Below are 14,984 nucleotides of genomic sequence, written 5' to 3'. Positions count from 1 at the left end.
AAAGTTACATTTCTAAAATGCAGAGTACAAGGTATACATGTTGCATATTATATTACGCATTTATGAAAGATCATTTACGTGGTCGGCTTCGCAATTTTACTTTTCCCTCGTATACAAAGCGGAATTAAAATAAACCCGTATAACAAGAACTCATATAATAAGAAAGCTGTTCTTTGCAGTTCTTTGATGAAAAGATTACGCCTGACATTACCCTTATTAGGTAGCACACAAAGAGATACCGGCCAGGATCGGTGACGGTGACGGTGAGTAGCGGGTACTGAAAACTGGACTGTGTCAAGGCAACTCAAGGTCCAGTCGCGGTCATTCGCCTGGCAATGTCCACTCAGGCTGTTGCTGAGTCATGTGCCTGATGCAAGAAGGGTGGAAATGACGTGTTACACAAGCAAACGCCGGCAAGAGGGCGACCTCTCTGGAACAGCCTGCTGCTGCAAGAAACTTACGGTCAATTCCATTGAGCTGTTTCTCGAGAAATGACATTAATGTGCTTACGTGTCGGTCAACTCGTTTGGAAGTGATGACGCCGCATCAGTGAACCATTAAAATACGAAAAACCAGTGTTTATAGATACGAAATAGCTCGAAAAGAAAATGGCATTCAAATTATACGGGCCAAAACGTGCGTATCAGCAATCGGCATAACGTTTTAGAGATTTGCTGCAGCAATAAGGAGCTCTTTGGTCGAATTTCGAAGATTTTTGAAATATAAGGGAAATATCGAAAAGTATACCTACCATAACATTATCGGACCTAAGCGGCCGCCTGGAAAGCCCTTTTATGAAGTCAGTCCTGAATGGTTTCAGGCTGAAACTTGAAAGTGAATAGCGGTTGTTATTTGGTGGTTAACGGTTGCTTTATTTAATAATTCATTAAGATATAGGCCTACCACTAGGATCAATTATACATATGTGCGTTTTTTAACGTTTTATTTTTGTTCCTAGATAAATTATTCCCATAGCACTGTAGCTTATTAAAAAATTAAAACTTCGGTCCATTGCAGAGATGCTTATGATGACTGGACACTGCAATCACAATGATTGGAGATGAGGGATGAAGAATGAGGATTGACTGAGAAGAGTTCATGAATGATAAGCATAGGTAGGTCGGTACAATTTTATAATTTATTACATTTGGCTTAAAAATAAAAAAATGAAAAAATGGATTAAGATTCAGGACGGGTGAACATAAAAAACTAATAGTTAGGCATGCTAATTAAACGATTTCGGCTGTAGGTACCTATTAATGTTTCGAATTGTATGCTCGTTCTAAGTCACGCAGTGACGCAAATGACTATAAATTACTGAGTCTTTGCCCGTGACATGTCTTAGCGACTCCTGTGCAAGCCCAAGTGGTTGCCTGACGAGCTTGAGTTTCAGTTATTGGGAAAGATTATCACTGTCCACGAGAAATACTTGTAACAATACGAACTTTCATATCACGTAGAGCTATACATTTCTCGGTCATCCAAAAAGTTCCTCTTTCACTGGAAAGAGGAACTTCGCCTGAAAAAGCATCTACTCGGACACATCTGGCTGACATGGTAGCGTCACACACAGCGCCCCGGAGCGGTCGGTCGTCGGGCAGTCGGCGGCGCCGCCGGCCGGCATCGACCCCGGCCGCGGGGTTCCATGGACGGCCGGAGAACAAAGGCAGCGGCGGCGCGGCGCGGCGCGGCGCTGCGCGCCGAGACTGCCGCCCCGGCGGCGGTCGGTGCCGGCACGGCGGTGCCCGGTGACGGCCGATCCAGGTCGGTTGCACCGACAGGACCGCGCCCCTTCACCGGTCTGCAGGGTGCAGGACGGCGCGCCGGAGCCGGACAGGCCCAGCCGGCCGGGCGGTGGTCGGTAGGGTCGATCGATGTTGCACCCTGACCGACTGCGCCGGTATCTGAATAATGAATATGTCCCCGGGTGGGGTACCCCAGCATACTATCCCGGGGCCAGCCCCAGCCCTGACGTTCCAGGTACGCAACAGCACGTCCAGTCGCCCCTCCCAGCACGAGCCAAGGCCACGGGCCAGGGCGCTTGCAAACGGTGCGCGCCGCCACTGCGGCGGCGGCGGCGCGTCGGCCCCGTCCGACGATGGCCGCCGGCCGCTGTCGGCTCGTCGGTGGCCGGTGGGTCGCGCCGGTCACCGCTGCAGGTCAGCAGTACCCTCCCCAGTTCCCTCCCGTCTCTGCACTCACCTGTCTGCTGACTGATCTCCTTCGGACGTCGCCACTCGGGGCAGCAGCCAGGCGCCGGACCGGCCGGGACAACTCTCACCACGGCCGCGGCGCAGACACTTCTGCTGCGACGCTGCGCCAGCTCGCCCAGCTGACCGACGTAAACATTGCGTGACGTCAATGGGGCACGCTCCAACGACGGAACGGCGGCCGGTGGGTCGATACGGCGGGCCGGGCGCCGGCGCCGCCGGAACGGTCCGTGATTGGCACCGCCCGAGCCGGCCCCGCTCCCTGTCAAGAGCTCGGTGTCACTGCAGGAGGTTCTCAGGCTCTCAGCCCGGCCGCCGGCAACTGCAGCCGCAGCCGAGAGCTCAAAGGGTTTCGCGACATCCCCACCCACCTAAGCCGGGTCTTTTGACACCAATCGCATTTTCGGGTCAGGTCGGTTATCGGTTATCAATCTCTGCGTCTCGTAACAGCGCACACGCTCGTTTTTTTCCACGACGCGATAGCTCCACCAGGGGCGAAACGGCGGAGGGGGGTCGTACCCCGGCCCCCCTCGGCCAAGGTAGGTACAGCCCTCTGCACACTGCGTGGTAGGTAGGTAGGTATTCCGATAATAACTCAAAGACATATGTTATCAGTCGGTCGGAACTCATTGCACATAAATGCGACATCGACATGCTCCTCTCCTTCGATTGGATCTATCACTGAGCAAAGTAAACGCCTTGTGTGGCAACAAAATGAAAAAGTTTGTTTTGCGGGCAAATATCCCGCGCCCTGGTGGGGTCCGTTTATAACGCGGCCTGGTGGAGGGGGGGGGGGGGGGCTATTTGATCTTGTCCCCCTCGTATTTCCGAAACTACTGAACAGATCCGCAAAATTCAAACGGCGTTCGAAAACCCTATCAAATTTGTTGAAGGGAATCCAATTTCATTGACCTCAGGGTTACCGATGACGTCACAGGTCAGGTCACTGGTCAGGTCAACGATAAAATGTTTCACCGTTCACGGTGCTTCCAGGGAAGGCGCTAAAACACCGAGTAAAACGCATTTTGTCGAAAATCAGCGATAGCGCGTCAGTTGCCTAGCACATATGTTGCTATTAGAGGTCACTGATAATACCAGGTCAGGTCACAGGTCAGGTCACCATGGGTCAGCACATGAACCCAACTTTACTAAGGCTGTGCGATGCATGTTTTGTGACCAATTTTTACTTTCCAACTCAATGGTGTTGGTTATAACACCATCAGGTACGGTTTAGGCCACTTTCTGGTGGAGGACGTCAGGTCAAGGTCAGGTCAAAAAGGGTTAAATTTCAATGTTGATAGTTTTGCATAAAATGGGTATTGATTCGGTGCAATTCGTCACGGGGAGTCTAATGGTGGTCTTTGTTTTGCGCTGCGAGGTTTAGAATTGCTAACAACTGACATTGAAAATTTGACGTCATCAATTTTGAACATATTTTTCGCTATAACTTTGCCAAAAAAGAGATATCGATCTAAAATTTGGTATACGGTAAGGGCTACCTATTACATGCTTTCCAGTTTTTCGAAAATTGATTTTTTGGGATTTTTGGCAATTATATTCTTTTTTTAAATTTGTGGGGTCAAAATACAGAAAAAAAAACAAAATTCCGAGATAGCAGTTTTGTTAGCCCTGGCAATTCTATACCTTTTAGGTATGTCCGAAATGTTTTTCTGTATCTTCAAACTTAGGTATAGGCCTGACAGCTCTTCCGGCGAAACCTTTTTATGGGTCTTATGAGTTTTAAGGGAAACCTTTTTATAAGTTGAAAAATCTGGAGGGGCGGGGGCAAAAAATAGCCCCCCCCCAACCAGGGCGCGGGATATAAACTTTGGACTTTGTTACCAAACTGGATGGAAAATGTAGGTATACCATGATAACATAGGCGGCGGAATGGGGAGGGCACCGGGGCACCATGCCCCTTTTATTTTGACATTTTAACATTAGCCCTATGGGCGTTGCATGGAATGAATGGGACCAAAAGTCGGCGGTGCCCCCCCCCCTTAATTGAAGGTGTTCCGCCGCTACTGCATGATAAGCCCAATCTAAGGTGTGGAGTCCGTCTTGCTGTTACGATTTCCAAGTGACAGCATGTACGGCTCTCCAGTAAAAGTCTTGTTGGTTTTGCTTTTTCGGACATATCTGGTCCTATATAATGTTCAAATGCATAAGTATCAACCCGAATTGTGTGTATGCACATTTACCACGAGACTGTGAAATTGCATCGTTGTATGCCAAATACTTTCCGAGATATTCACCAAAAACCTCATTTTCTGCCGTTTGGGGTATTCTGGCCGCAATCTTCCTGGGATCGCCTATGACATCAGTAGAGCCATCTAACGAGAGGAACGCAGAAACACAGAATCATGAATGAATCGAGCGCGTAGTAAACGGTGTATGAAAGGGAGACTTGGCAGAGGCTATCCGGGTGGCCGGCGGCGTATTCGCCAATAGTATTACACGAATCGGCCCACCAACTAGCGACATCTCTAGTGCGACGTCATAGCCATCCGACGTGACAATCATGCATTGAGGCCAGATTTGAGTTGAGACTTTTTTGATTGTATATGGCAATTCAATTGACAGTGTGTCGTCGTAGCCGAGTGGTTAGAGTCTCGGTGTGATGAGCGAAGGGTCGATGGATCGATTCCTGCTTTAGCGGTTCTTTTCTAAGAAGTCGGTTTTAGACACGCATTTTTGGCCCCTAGGCCCTAAGTTCGCACGCCAATATCGTACGCCCAATAAATCTATGACAAGTATTCATCTGATTAAGGAATAAGTTGCAAAAGAACTGCAGTTGCAGTCTGTACCTGAAATACCAATTGTGTTACGGTACTGTCGATACTGTCGATCCCCTGGTGGCAGAAATGTTAAAGTTATAGTTAAGGCATAGCTCCTATAGATGACGCCTTTGACGGCTGGAAACTAATAATCTCGTCCCCTGATTACGCTAACAGCTATGCCCAACTTTTTTGTGCATGGTGATTCTTACATGAAAACTATCTAATTGCATGCTAACCAGCGTGCGATTTTTAGCTTAGTTTTCGCTACTATTAGGTACTTTACCTTGCCAAGTGCCACCTACTTTCAAAAGGTCAGCGCCACCCCTGTCATATCCAGCAGGAGCTGCGTGCTCGGTGCTATCACCCATTGGCAGTGAGAAATATTGATCAATGGTCATCGCCCAGCACCATTTGTCTTTCCATTGGCTACGTTCGCATAGTATGCACTATGCATTAGTGATGTCAATTGTCAATCACAGAAAATCAGAACACCGATACCAAACCAAATTCAAACAAAAACCATTGGAAAATACCGAAACCGAACCAATCGGTTGGACTGCAAATATTTCTCTTAGGTATGCAACATATCATTTGAAGAATGCTTACCTCTGATTTCTTAGGTGCACGCCGTTGCAAATGTATCCAAAAAACGCACAATGACAGATAACACGAAAATTGATGTCGCCGAGTGGATTCGAACCACCTACCTCCATATCACCAATCCGATACTCTAATCACTGCGCCACGGCGGCAACATGTATGACGGAGTTTAAATGTCATTAAGTTAAAACTTAGCTTCAATAGACTCCACCAAGGGCGAGGACCGAACGTATGACGCCACGCTGACGTCACTCAAGAGGCACGCTATTGGTCGGGCCGATTCGTGTAATACTATTGGCGAATACGCTGGCCGGCGCGCGGCGCGCCCTTAGGCATCGGCCGACCCTTCGGACCGCGTGGGGTCAGAGGTCGCGCTCGGGAAGTCTCGGCTCTGGGTTTAAGCGCTGTGCAGTCAGGAAGGGAGGATAGGATAGCGCTAGCCCGACTGACTAGTGTCTCGGCTGATTCGTGTGGGGTGGAAGGGGGCACAGAACGGGATAGTGGCTAGTGGTGGATGATGGGATGGTGGTTAGGTTAGTGCGTACTGCGTAGAACGTAGCTGAACATGCATTGCAGCATAATGTGCGGGATTATGCCAGAACTCATACAAAAGGGTAATAATATTTCGGCCGAGGGAGTGGATCAGTGCCATGACAAAGCATGACGATGCTGCCAAAATCGGGATGCTTTTTTGCCCCCATTTTTTACCCCTAACATGCAGCGCTTGACCCGAACTTAGAGGTCCCGACTGACCTTAGACCTTAAAATCGCACCTGTCCGGTGCGCCACCCTTTCTTCAGGGGCGCTCTTCTTGGTTGTATCTGTTCTTACCAATAACTAAAGCAAATCGAATGTATAATAAAAAGGCATACCTCGAACACAGTTTTATTCACACCCGCTCGTGTGCATACTTGTTTTGACCTATACCTTGTCGCATCATATCACTTCAGTGCTTAACCCTCAACGGAATTTTGGGTTTTCTGCATACGAGTATACCCCGGCCGAGGTGATTGCGACCCCTCTCCGTCTTTTTGCCCCTAATTGAGCTAGCGCCTTGCGAATAAAACTGAGCGCGTGCGTCGTATGAGATTCAGCAACTGGTACCCGATTTGAATGTCTCGGGTCAACCGATAAACTCTGAGGTCAGCTCAAAGTCGCGGGATCGGTATTTGGTAAACAACTTCACCACTTAAGTGGTTACAGAGCCAACATTATGGCACCATCGAGTTTTGCATGCTCAACTTGAAGCGCGTCGAATAGTATACGCTTTGTTTTCGTTGAGGTCAATTTAAGGCATGTTCACATCAGGTCATGGTCAGGGCAGAGCCACTCAGGCCACGAAGCTGGCCCAAGGAGGTCATATATGTAGCTTCTTCGATTTGGTAGGTCCTCACAAGTCCACTGGTGGCTTCCCTACTCGCTAGCTCAATTTGATCGGGACTTTTTGGTGAAAACTCCTGTGACCATAGTGACGTCATAAATGAAGTCGCCTAACTTTAAGAATGGAAAAGTGAATGCTGGGGCTTACAAAGATTGTATAAAAGCGCGAATTGATGCGCTTGAGACAGCTTTAGATGGCTCCTGGCGCCAAAATAACAGCTTTCATATTTCCCAACTGATTGATAATCGCGAGGTTGCGTGTCCGACCTGACTTCAGGTCACTCTTAAGAAAAATACGAGATAGCTACATACAAGTTGTGAGGCCTCTGTGAGATAGTACTAGATCATATAAGCTTCATTCACCGTTGAAAAGTCCCCTGGCACGAAGGGTGCTGCGACGTCGCGACATTTTGGGACCTTACAGAGGTTCACTTTTGACGTCATTGGTCAACGGCCTGACCTTAACCTTCGCACTTGTAGGAAGGTGTCGAACAGCCCTCCTACCCTCAGTTTTTCGCAAATAACTCGCGCAAAAAGCGGCTGATTGCGACGACACTTTCAGTACCCTCGAGTTAATCAACATTACGCCTACCCTGTAATTTATATGACCCTGACCCAAAAGACCTTTGACTTGTGATTTGTTTTCCGAAACCATGTTTGGCCGGAATCGCGTTTTGGCGTATTTCGCGTAAAGCGCGTTTTATTGTCTTTTTGTGGCTTTCAGCGATCAAACATGTGAAAGGATGTTGATCCCATGGATTCTAATGGGTATCAAGGTCACGTGAAGGTCAGTCAGGTCACTGATCTTCGATGACCTTTGTTCACTCTTTCGAGTTCTACATGTTTCTAGGGTAGATTTTGGAGTTGATTTCGCATTTAGAAACCGTTTGAACATTTAAGAAGTAGTTTTGTTTCCCTCGTAACATGTGACCTGATGCACGAAAACATCATCTGTGATCAAAACTAACTTGAAATTCGTGATCAGCACCCCGCAAAACCCTATAACAGCTTCACTTTACGAAGCTCTAACAGGTCCCGATTCCCCGACTTTTGAGTTATATTGACCTGTCAACCAATGACCTAGGACCTTGAAATTGGGTATCATCGGCCTCCTCTCGTCACGGGCAACACGCTCTTTTTGCGCGAAACGTTAGCTCGATCAAGGACTGAACGGCAAAGGGGTCCAATGGACCCTCCTCCCCCCTTACGATAGACGCTGGCAAAACACCAATATGGGCGAGGGTGAAAATACAGCTGCTGTCATAAAAATTCAGCTTGAATCAAAGGTCAGGCTTGCCAAATTTCAGCTTTCGCAGCTATCAACAAAAATAAACATGTGGAGGCGGCACCCGCCTCCCCGCCCCCCCCTCTCCTCTCGGCCACTGCCAGCGAGGTTTTAAGCGTATCATACACGTTACAAGGCATCATATATCAAGATGACACACCCCAGCAGCCATATGCACTGAACAAAAACTTATTACCCACGCTAGTCTATCGGCACCATAGCACATGGTCGAGACTGTCGTCAGCCACGGACGCGCACTCGACCAACCCTCTGAGCCCGTTGACTGCGGGTGACCTTGACATGTCAAGCCTGATCGGCGGCCGGCCGCTGTCGTGCGTCGTTACACGCGGAGGGGAGGGAGACACAAAGCTCTGCGTTATAGTTGACCTCTGACCTTTCCCTGCGCCCTGGTCACTGACCCCGCTCCATGTCGCTGGGCGGTGGCATGGCGGTGGAAACCGGTTCTAGCCTCTACGCATGCCACCATTCTAACCCTCCCCTCCCCACGCTACTACGCGGCGTGGAGTACGCTCGTGCGTAACTGGGCGGAGCAAGGGGTCACGCGATACAGGGGCGGAACTGGTTGCCCTCCCGCTCGCCGAGCGACCTACGACTAATACCCTGGAGAACCGTACCTATTCGAGTTATTCTCGGTTTTGTCAAAAAAAAGAATACTTAGTACTTACCATACCTACCACCCAGCGTGCAGAGGGCTGTACTTTTGTCCATACCTACTCGCTTTACACCGTACGTACGGTTCTCCAGTAAAAGTCTTGTTGGTTTTGCTTTTTCGGACATATCTGGTCCTATATAATGTTCAAATGCAAAAGTATCAACCCGAATTATGTGTATGCACATTTACCACGATGCTGGGAAATTGCATCGTTCTATGCCAAATACTTTCCGAGATATTCACCAAAAACCTCATTTTCTGCCGTTTGGGGTATTCTGGCCGCAATCTTCCTGGGATCGCCTATGCCATCAGTAGAGCCATCTAACGAGAGGAACGCGGAAACACAGAAACATGAATGAATCGAGCGCGTAGTAAACGGTGTATGAAAGGGAGACTCGGCAGAGGCTATCCGGGTGACCGGCGCGCGGCGCGCCCTTAGGCATCGGCCGACCCTTCAGACCGCGTGGGGTTAGAGGTCGCGCTCGGGAAGTCTCGGCTCTGGGTTTTAGCGCTGTGCAGTCAGGAAGGGAGGATAGGATAGCGCTAGCCCGACTGACTAGTATCTCGGCTGATTCGTGTGGGATGGAAGGGAGCACAGAACGGGATGGTGGCTAGTGGTGGATGATGGGATGGTGGTTAGGTTAGTGCGTACTGCGTAGAACGTAGCTGAGCATGCATTTTTTCATAGCAAACAACATGCAGCATAATGCGCGGAATTATGCCAGAACTCATACAAAAAGGAAATAATATTTCGGCCGATGGAGTGGATGAGTGCCGTGACAAGGCATGACGATGCTGCCAAAATCGGGATGCTTTTTTGTCCTCAGTTTTTTTTTACCCCTAACATGCAGCGCTTGATCCGAACCGAGGTCCCCGACTGACCTTAGACCTTAAAATCGCACCCGTCCGGTGCGCCACCTTTTCTTCAGGGGCGCTCTTCTTGGTTGTATCTGTTCTTATCAATAACTAAAGCAAATCGAATGTTTAATAAAAAAGGCATACCTCAAACACAGTTTTATTCACATCCGTTCGTGCGCATACTTGTTTTGACCTATACCTTCTCGCATCATAATATATCACTTCAGTGCTTAACCCTCAATGGAATTTCAGGTTTTCTGCATATACCCCGGCCGAGGGGAGGGGGGCGATTATGACCCCTCTCCGTCTTTTTGCCCCTGATTGAGCTAGCGCCTTGCGGATAAAACTGAGCGCGTGCGTCGTATGAGATGCAGCAACTGGTACCCGAGTTGAATGTCTCAGGTCAACCGGTAAACTCTGAGGTCAGTAAAAGTGCTCACTGCTCCAAGTCGCGGGATCGGTTTTTGGTAAACAACTTCACCATAAGTGGTTACAGAGCCAAGATAATGGCACCATTGAGTTTTGCATGCTCAAGCGCGTCGAATAGCGTTTTGTTTTTGTTGAGTTCAATTTAAGGTGTTCACCTGGGGTCATGTCAGGGCAGAGCCACTCAGGCCACGAGGCTGGCTCAAGGAGGTCATATCGCTTCTTTGATTAGGTAGGTCCTCACAAGTCCACTGGTGGCTTCCCGACTCGCTAGCTCAATTTGATCGGGACTTTTTGGTGAAAACTCCTGTAACCTTACTGACGTCATAAATGAAGTCGCCTAACTTTAAGAACGGAAAAGTGAATGCTGGGGCTTCCAAAGATTGTATAAAATCGCGAATTAGTGCGCTTGAGACAGCTTTAGATGGCTCCCGGCGCCAAAATAACAGTTTTCATATTTCCCATTTGATTAATAATCGTGAGGTTGCGTGACCAACCTTTTTTTTTTTTGTTTTGTTGGGTTAGGCCCTTTCGGTCTGACAAAACCATTGCAGAGCCGGAAGGATGATAGGAGTTAGGGGGAGACATTGGTCTGGGCAGGCACCCTAGTGAGTCGCCGGGGCTGAGCCCGTCCAGAGGACAGGCCACCCAGCCCCAAGGCACTCACTGCACCCGGCTACGGGGTGCGCTCCCTCGGGAGCAGCGGAGCCGCTCCAAGGGAGCAGCCCGCATGAGATAAAGTTGCCTGCCCAGCCCGGAAGGGGGTTGTGGCGTGGAGGAGAAGGATTTCAGTATCCTGAGGATAGAAGCACGGACAGGTGTGACCAACCTGACTTCAGGTGACTCTTAAGAAAAATACGAGATAGCTACACACAAGTTGTGAGGCCCCTGGGAGATAGTACTAGATCATATAAGCTTCATTCCCCGTTGAAAAGTCCCCTGGCACGAAGGGTGCTGCGACGTCGCGACATTTTGGGACCTTACAGAGGTTCACTTTTGACGTCATTGGTCAACGGCCTGACCTTAACCCGGCAGGCGGTGGGCCTACCAGCCACCTTCCGCGCGGTGGGGGGGGCACTTTTTTGCCCCCCCGTATCTCCGAAACTACTGGACGGATCCGGAAAATTCAAACGGCGTTCGATAGCCCTGTCAAATTTGTAAAGGGAAACCAAATTTCATTGACCTCGGGGTCACCGATGACGTCACAGGTCAGGTCAAAGATAAAATGTTTCACCGTTCACGGGGCTTCTAGGGAAAGCGCTATAACACCGAGTAAAACGCATTTTGTCGAAAATCAGCGATAAGGCGTCAGTTGTCTAGTACATATGTTGCTATTAGAGGTCACTGGTCATACCAGGTCAGGTCACAGGTCAGGTCACCAAAGGTCACCAAGGGTCACCACATGAGCCCAACTTTACTAAGGTTATGCGATGCATGTTTTATGGCCAGTTTTTCATTTCCAACTCAATGGTGTTGGTAATAAGACCATCAGGTACGGTTTAGGTCACTTTCTGGTGCAGGTCAGGTCAAGGTCAGGTCAAAAAAGGTCAAATTTCAAAGTTGATATTTTTGCATAAACTGGGTATTGATTCGATGCAGCTCGTCACGGAGAGTCTAATGGTGGTCTTTGTTTTGCGCTACGAGGTCTAGAATTGCTAAAAATTGAGTTTGAAAATTTGACGTCATCAATTTTGAACAGTTTTTTCGCTATAACTTGGCCAAAAAAAGAGGTATCGATCTCAAATTTGGTATGTAGGTAGAAGGCGGTAGGGGCTATCACATATATTCCGGTTTTTTCGAAATTCAAAAAACTTTTTGGATTTTTTGGCAATTATATTCAAAAAATCTATTTTTTGATTTTTAGGGTCGAAATCCAAAAAATTCGAAAAAACCGAAATAGCAGTTTGGTAGCCCTTCCAATTCTACACCGTTTTTGTCTGAAACATTTTTCTATATCTCTAAAGCTGTAGGCCTGACAGCTCTTCCCGCGAAACCTTTTTTTGAGTCGAAAATGGCAAAAATGACGTCACTCTGACGTCATTAGCGGCCAACCTATCATAACCTTTGGAAAAATTTTTGGTCACCATGTGCGCTAGCTGCTCCCGGGAGGGTACCGAAAGTTTGGTGACGATCGGCGCAGCGGTTCTCGAGATATATCGAAAAAACTAAAGGGGGGGGGGCAAAAAAATGCCCCCCCCCACCGCCTGGAAGGTTATAACTTCGCACTTGTAGGAGGGTGTCGAACAGACCTCCTACCCTCAGTTTTTCGCAAATAACTCGCGCAAAAAGCGGTTGATTACGACGAAACTTTCAGTACCCTCGAGTTAATCAATATAACGCCTACCCTATAATTTGTATGACCCTGACTCAAAAGACCTTTGACTTGTGACCTGTTTTCCGAGACCATGTTTGGCCGGAATCGCGTTTTGGCGTATTTCGAGTAGAGCGCGTTTTATTGTCTTTTTAGCTTTAAGCGATCAAACATGTGAAAGGATGTTGATCCCATGGATTCTAGTGGGTGTCAAGGTCACGTGAAGGTCAGTCAGGTCACTGACCTTTGATGACCTTTGTTCACTCTTTCGAGTTCTACATGTTTCTAGGGTAGATTTTGGAGTTGATTTCGCATTTAGAAACCGTTTGAGCATTTAATAAGTAGTTTTGGTTCCCTCGTAACATGTGACCTGACCTGACCTGACCCGACCTGGCCTAAATGCACGAAAACATCATCTGTGATCAAAACTAACTTGAAATTCGTGGTCAGCACCCCGCAAAACCCTATAACAGCTTCACTTTACGAAGCTCTAACAGGTCCCGATTCCCCGACTTTTGAGTTATATTGACCTGTCAACCAATGACCTATGACCTTAAAATTGGGTATCATCGGCCTCCTCTCGTCACGGGAAACACGCTCTTTTTCCGGGAAGCTCTAGCTCGATCAGGGGCTGAACGGCAAAGGGGTCCAACGGACCCTCCCCCCCCCCCTCCTTTACGATAGACGCTGGCAAAACACCAATATGGGCGAGGGTGAAAATACAGCTGCTGTCATAAAAATTCACCTTGAATCAAAGGTCAGGATTGCCAAATTTCAGCTCTCGCAGCTATCAACAAAAATAAACATGTGGAGGCGGCACCCCCCTCCCCCCTCTCCTCTCGGCCACTGCCAGCGAGGTTTTAGGCGTATCATACACGTTACAAAGCATCATATCAAGATAACACACCCCAGCAGCCATATGCACTGAACAAAAACTTATTACCCTCGCTAGTCTATCGGCACCATAGCACATGGTCGAGACTGTCGTCAGCCACGGACGCGCACTCGACCAGCCCTCTCAGCCCGTTGACTGCGGGTGACCTTGACATGTCAAGCCTGATCGGCGGCCGGCCGCTGTCGTGCGGTCGTTACACGCGAGGGGAGGGAGACACAAAGCTCTACGTTATAGCTGACCTCTGCTGACCTTTCCCTGCGCTCTGGTCACTGACCCCGCTCCATGTCACTGGGCGGTGGCATGGCGGTGGAAACCGGTTCTAGCCTCTACACATGTCACCATTCTAACCCTCCCCTCCCCACGCTACTACGCGGCGTGGAGTACGCTCGTGCGTAACTGGGCGGAGCAAGGGGTCACGCGATACAGGGGCGGAACTGGTTGCCCTCCCGCTCGCCGAGCGACCAACGACTAATACCCTGGAGAACCGTACGTACCTTAGCGATACATACTTTATAAACTACGTAGGGTAACTATGGGGAAAGCGCACCCCTGGGTTAAACGCCTCCCCTAAAAAATTGTATTTCTTATCAACGAATATGTGTTTTATCCTGTCTTTCAGAACAGTCAGCTGCTTGTTTACGTAGGTCTGTATTTCCGGTTCTGTGTCTTGAGGAGTAGCGTGGGTAGGTGCTGATGTTGGTTTTGGGTGTTGTTTTTGTTGTTTTTTACAGTCCTACTTTATACTGTACATATGTACTTTTGCGATACGTAGGCACTTTTGTCCTTGACGTAATTTTGTCCATGGTACGTACTTTATACTGTACGAACATTTGCGATACGTACTTTTGTCCAACTTTTGTCCTACGTAGGTACTTTTGCTTACGTGCTTCTGTCCTACGCACTTAAGCGATACGTACCTTTTTTGTAGACTGTAACCCTCCGTTTCTCGACTGATAACATATCCTTCGAGTTATCGCGGTTCTGTCGAAAAAAGGATACCTACCAGTTACCACGCAGTGAGATGAGGGGCGAGGGCTGTACCGTGCACGATGTCCGACAGTCCGGAAGAGAGCGACGTGGATGACGACAAGTGGAATACGATCGTCGAGGAGGAGCCCGCGGCGGCGACCGACATCGAGCGGCAGACTTCTCTATATACAGGGTGTCCCAGAATTACCCGGACATTTATTTTCTGGCTAAAAGTACGACTGCGCTCGCTTCCAATGATATACAAGCATCATACTTTTATAAGATATCCCTTAGCTATCGAGATTGGGGACTGTGTGCTTTTGGTGGCCGGTAACGACTCAAATCAATTATTATCCAGAGTCAAGTAAGAGTAGTCCTTTTCCGTTTTCAGCTTAAGCCACTATAGGCAACCATGGTGAATCAACTCCCGTTCTCAACTTTGTAAACGGACTTTCGGCATGGTTTTTTGCTGGAGAGCTTCAGCAGCTCATCTGCAAGCAGTTAGGATTGAGCAAAGCGCAATTATATCAGCTAACGAAGCCAGAGAGAGCAAGAGATAAACCTGATTGACAAGCTTGGGCTCGGCCAAAAAGGGCC

At 48.6% G+C, this 14,984-nt stretch overlaps 1 protein-coding gene across 2 annotated transcripts in view; it reads right to left on the bottom strand.

The window, feature by feature from the left end:
* LOC122379031 (rho-related BTB domain-containing protein 1-like) overlaps nt 1-2,579 on the bottom strand; it is a 36,788-nt gene extending 34,209 nt beyond the window's left edge. Inside the window, exon 1 of one of the 2 annotated variants that reach the window (XM_043360885.1) lies at nt 2,203-2,579. The gene's annotated coding sequence lies outside the window, so the exon portion shown is untranslated. The remainder of the gene's footprint in view (nt 1-2,202) is intronic. The other variant, XM_043360884.1, reaches the window with a different exon arrangement.
* Nucleotides 2,580-14,984: the final 12,405 nt, after the last annotated feature.

The sequence above is a fragment of the Amphibalanus amphitrite genome, unplaced genomic scaffold (genome assembly GCF_019059575.1).
Source record: "Amphibalanus amphitrite isolate SeventyFive unplaced genomic scaffold, NRLGWU_Aamphi_draft 000070F_arrow, whole genome shotgun sequence".
NCBI lineage: Eukaryota > Metazoa > Arthropoda > Thecostraca > Balanomorpha > Balanidae > Amphibalanus > Amphibalanus amphitrite.
Note: the sequence above shows the minus strand (reverse complement) of the source record. Positions and strands in the feature narration are given on the sequence as shown.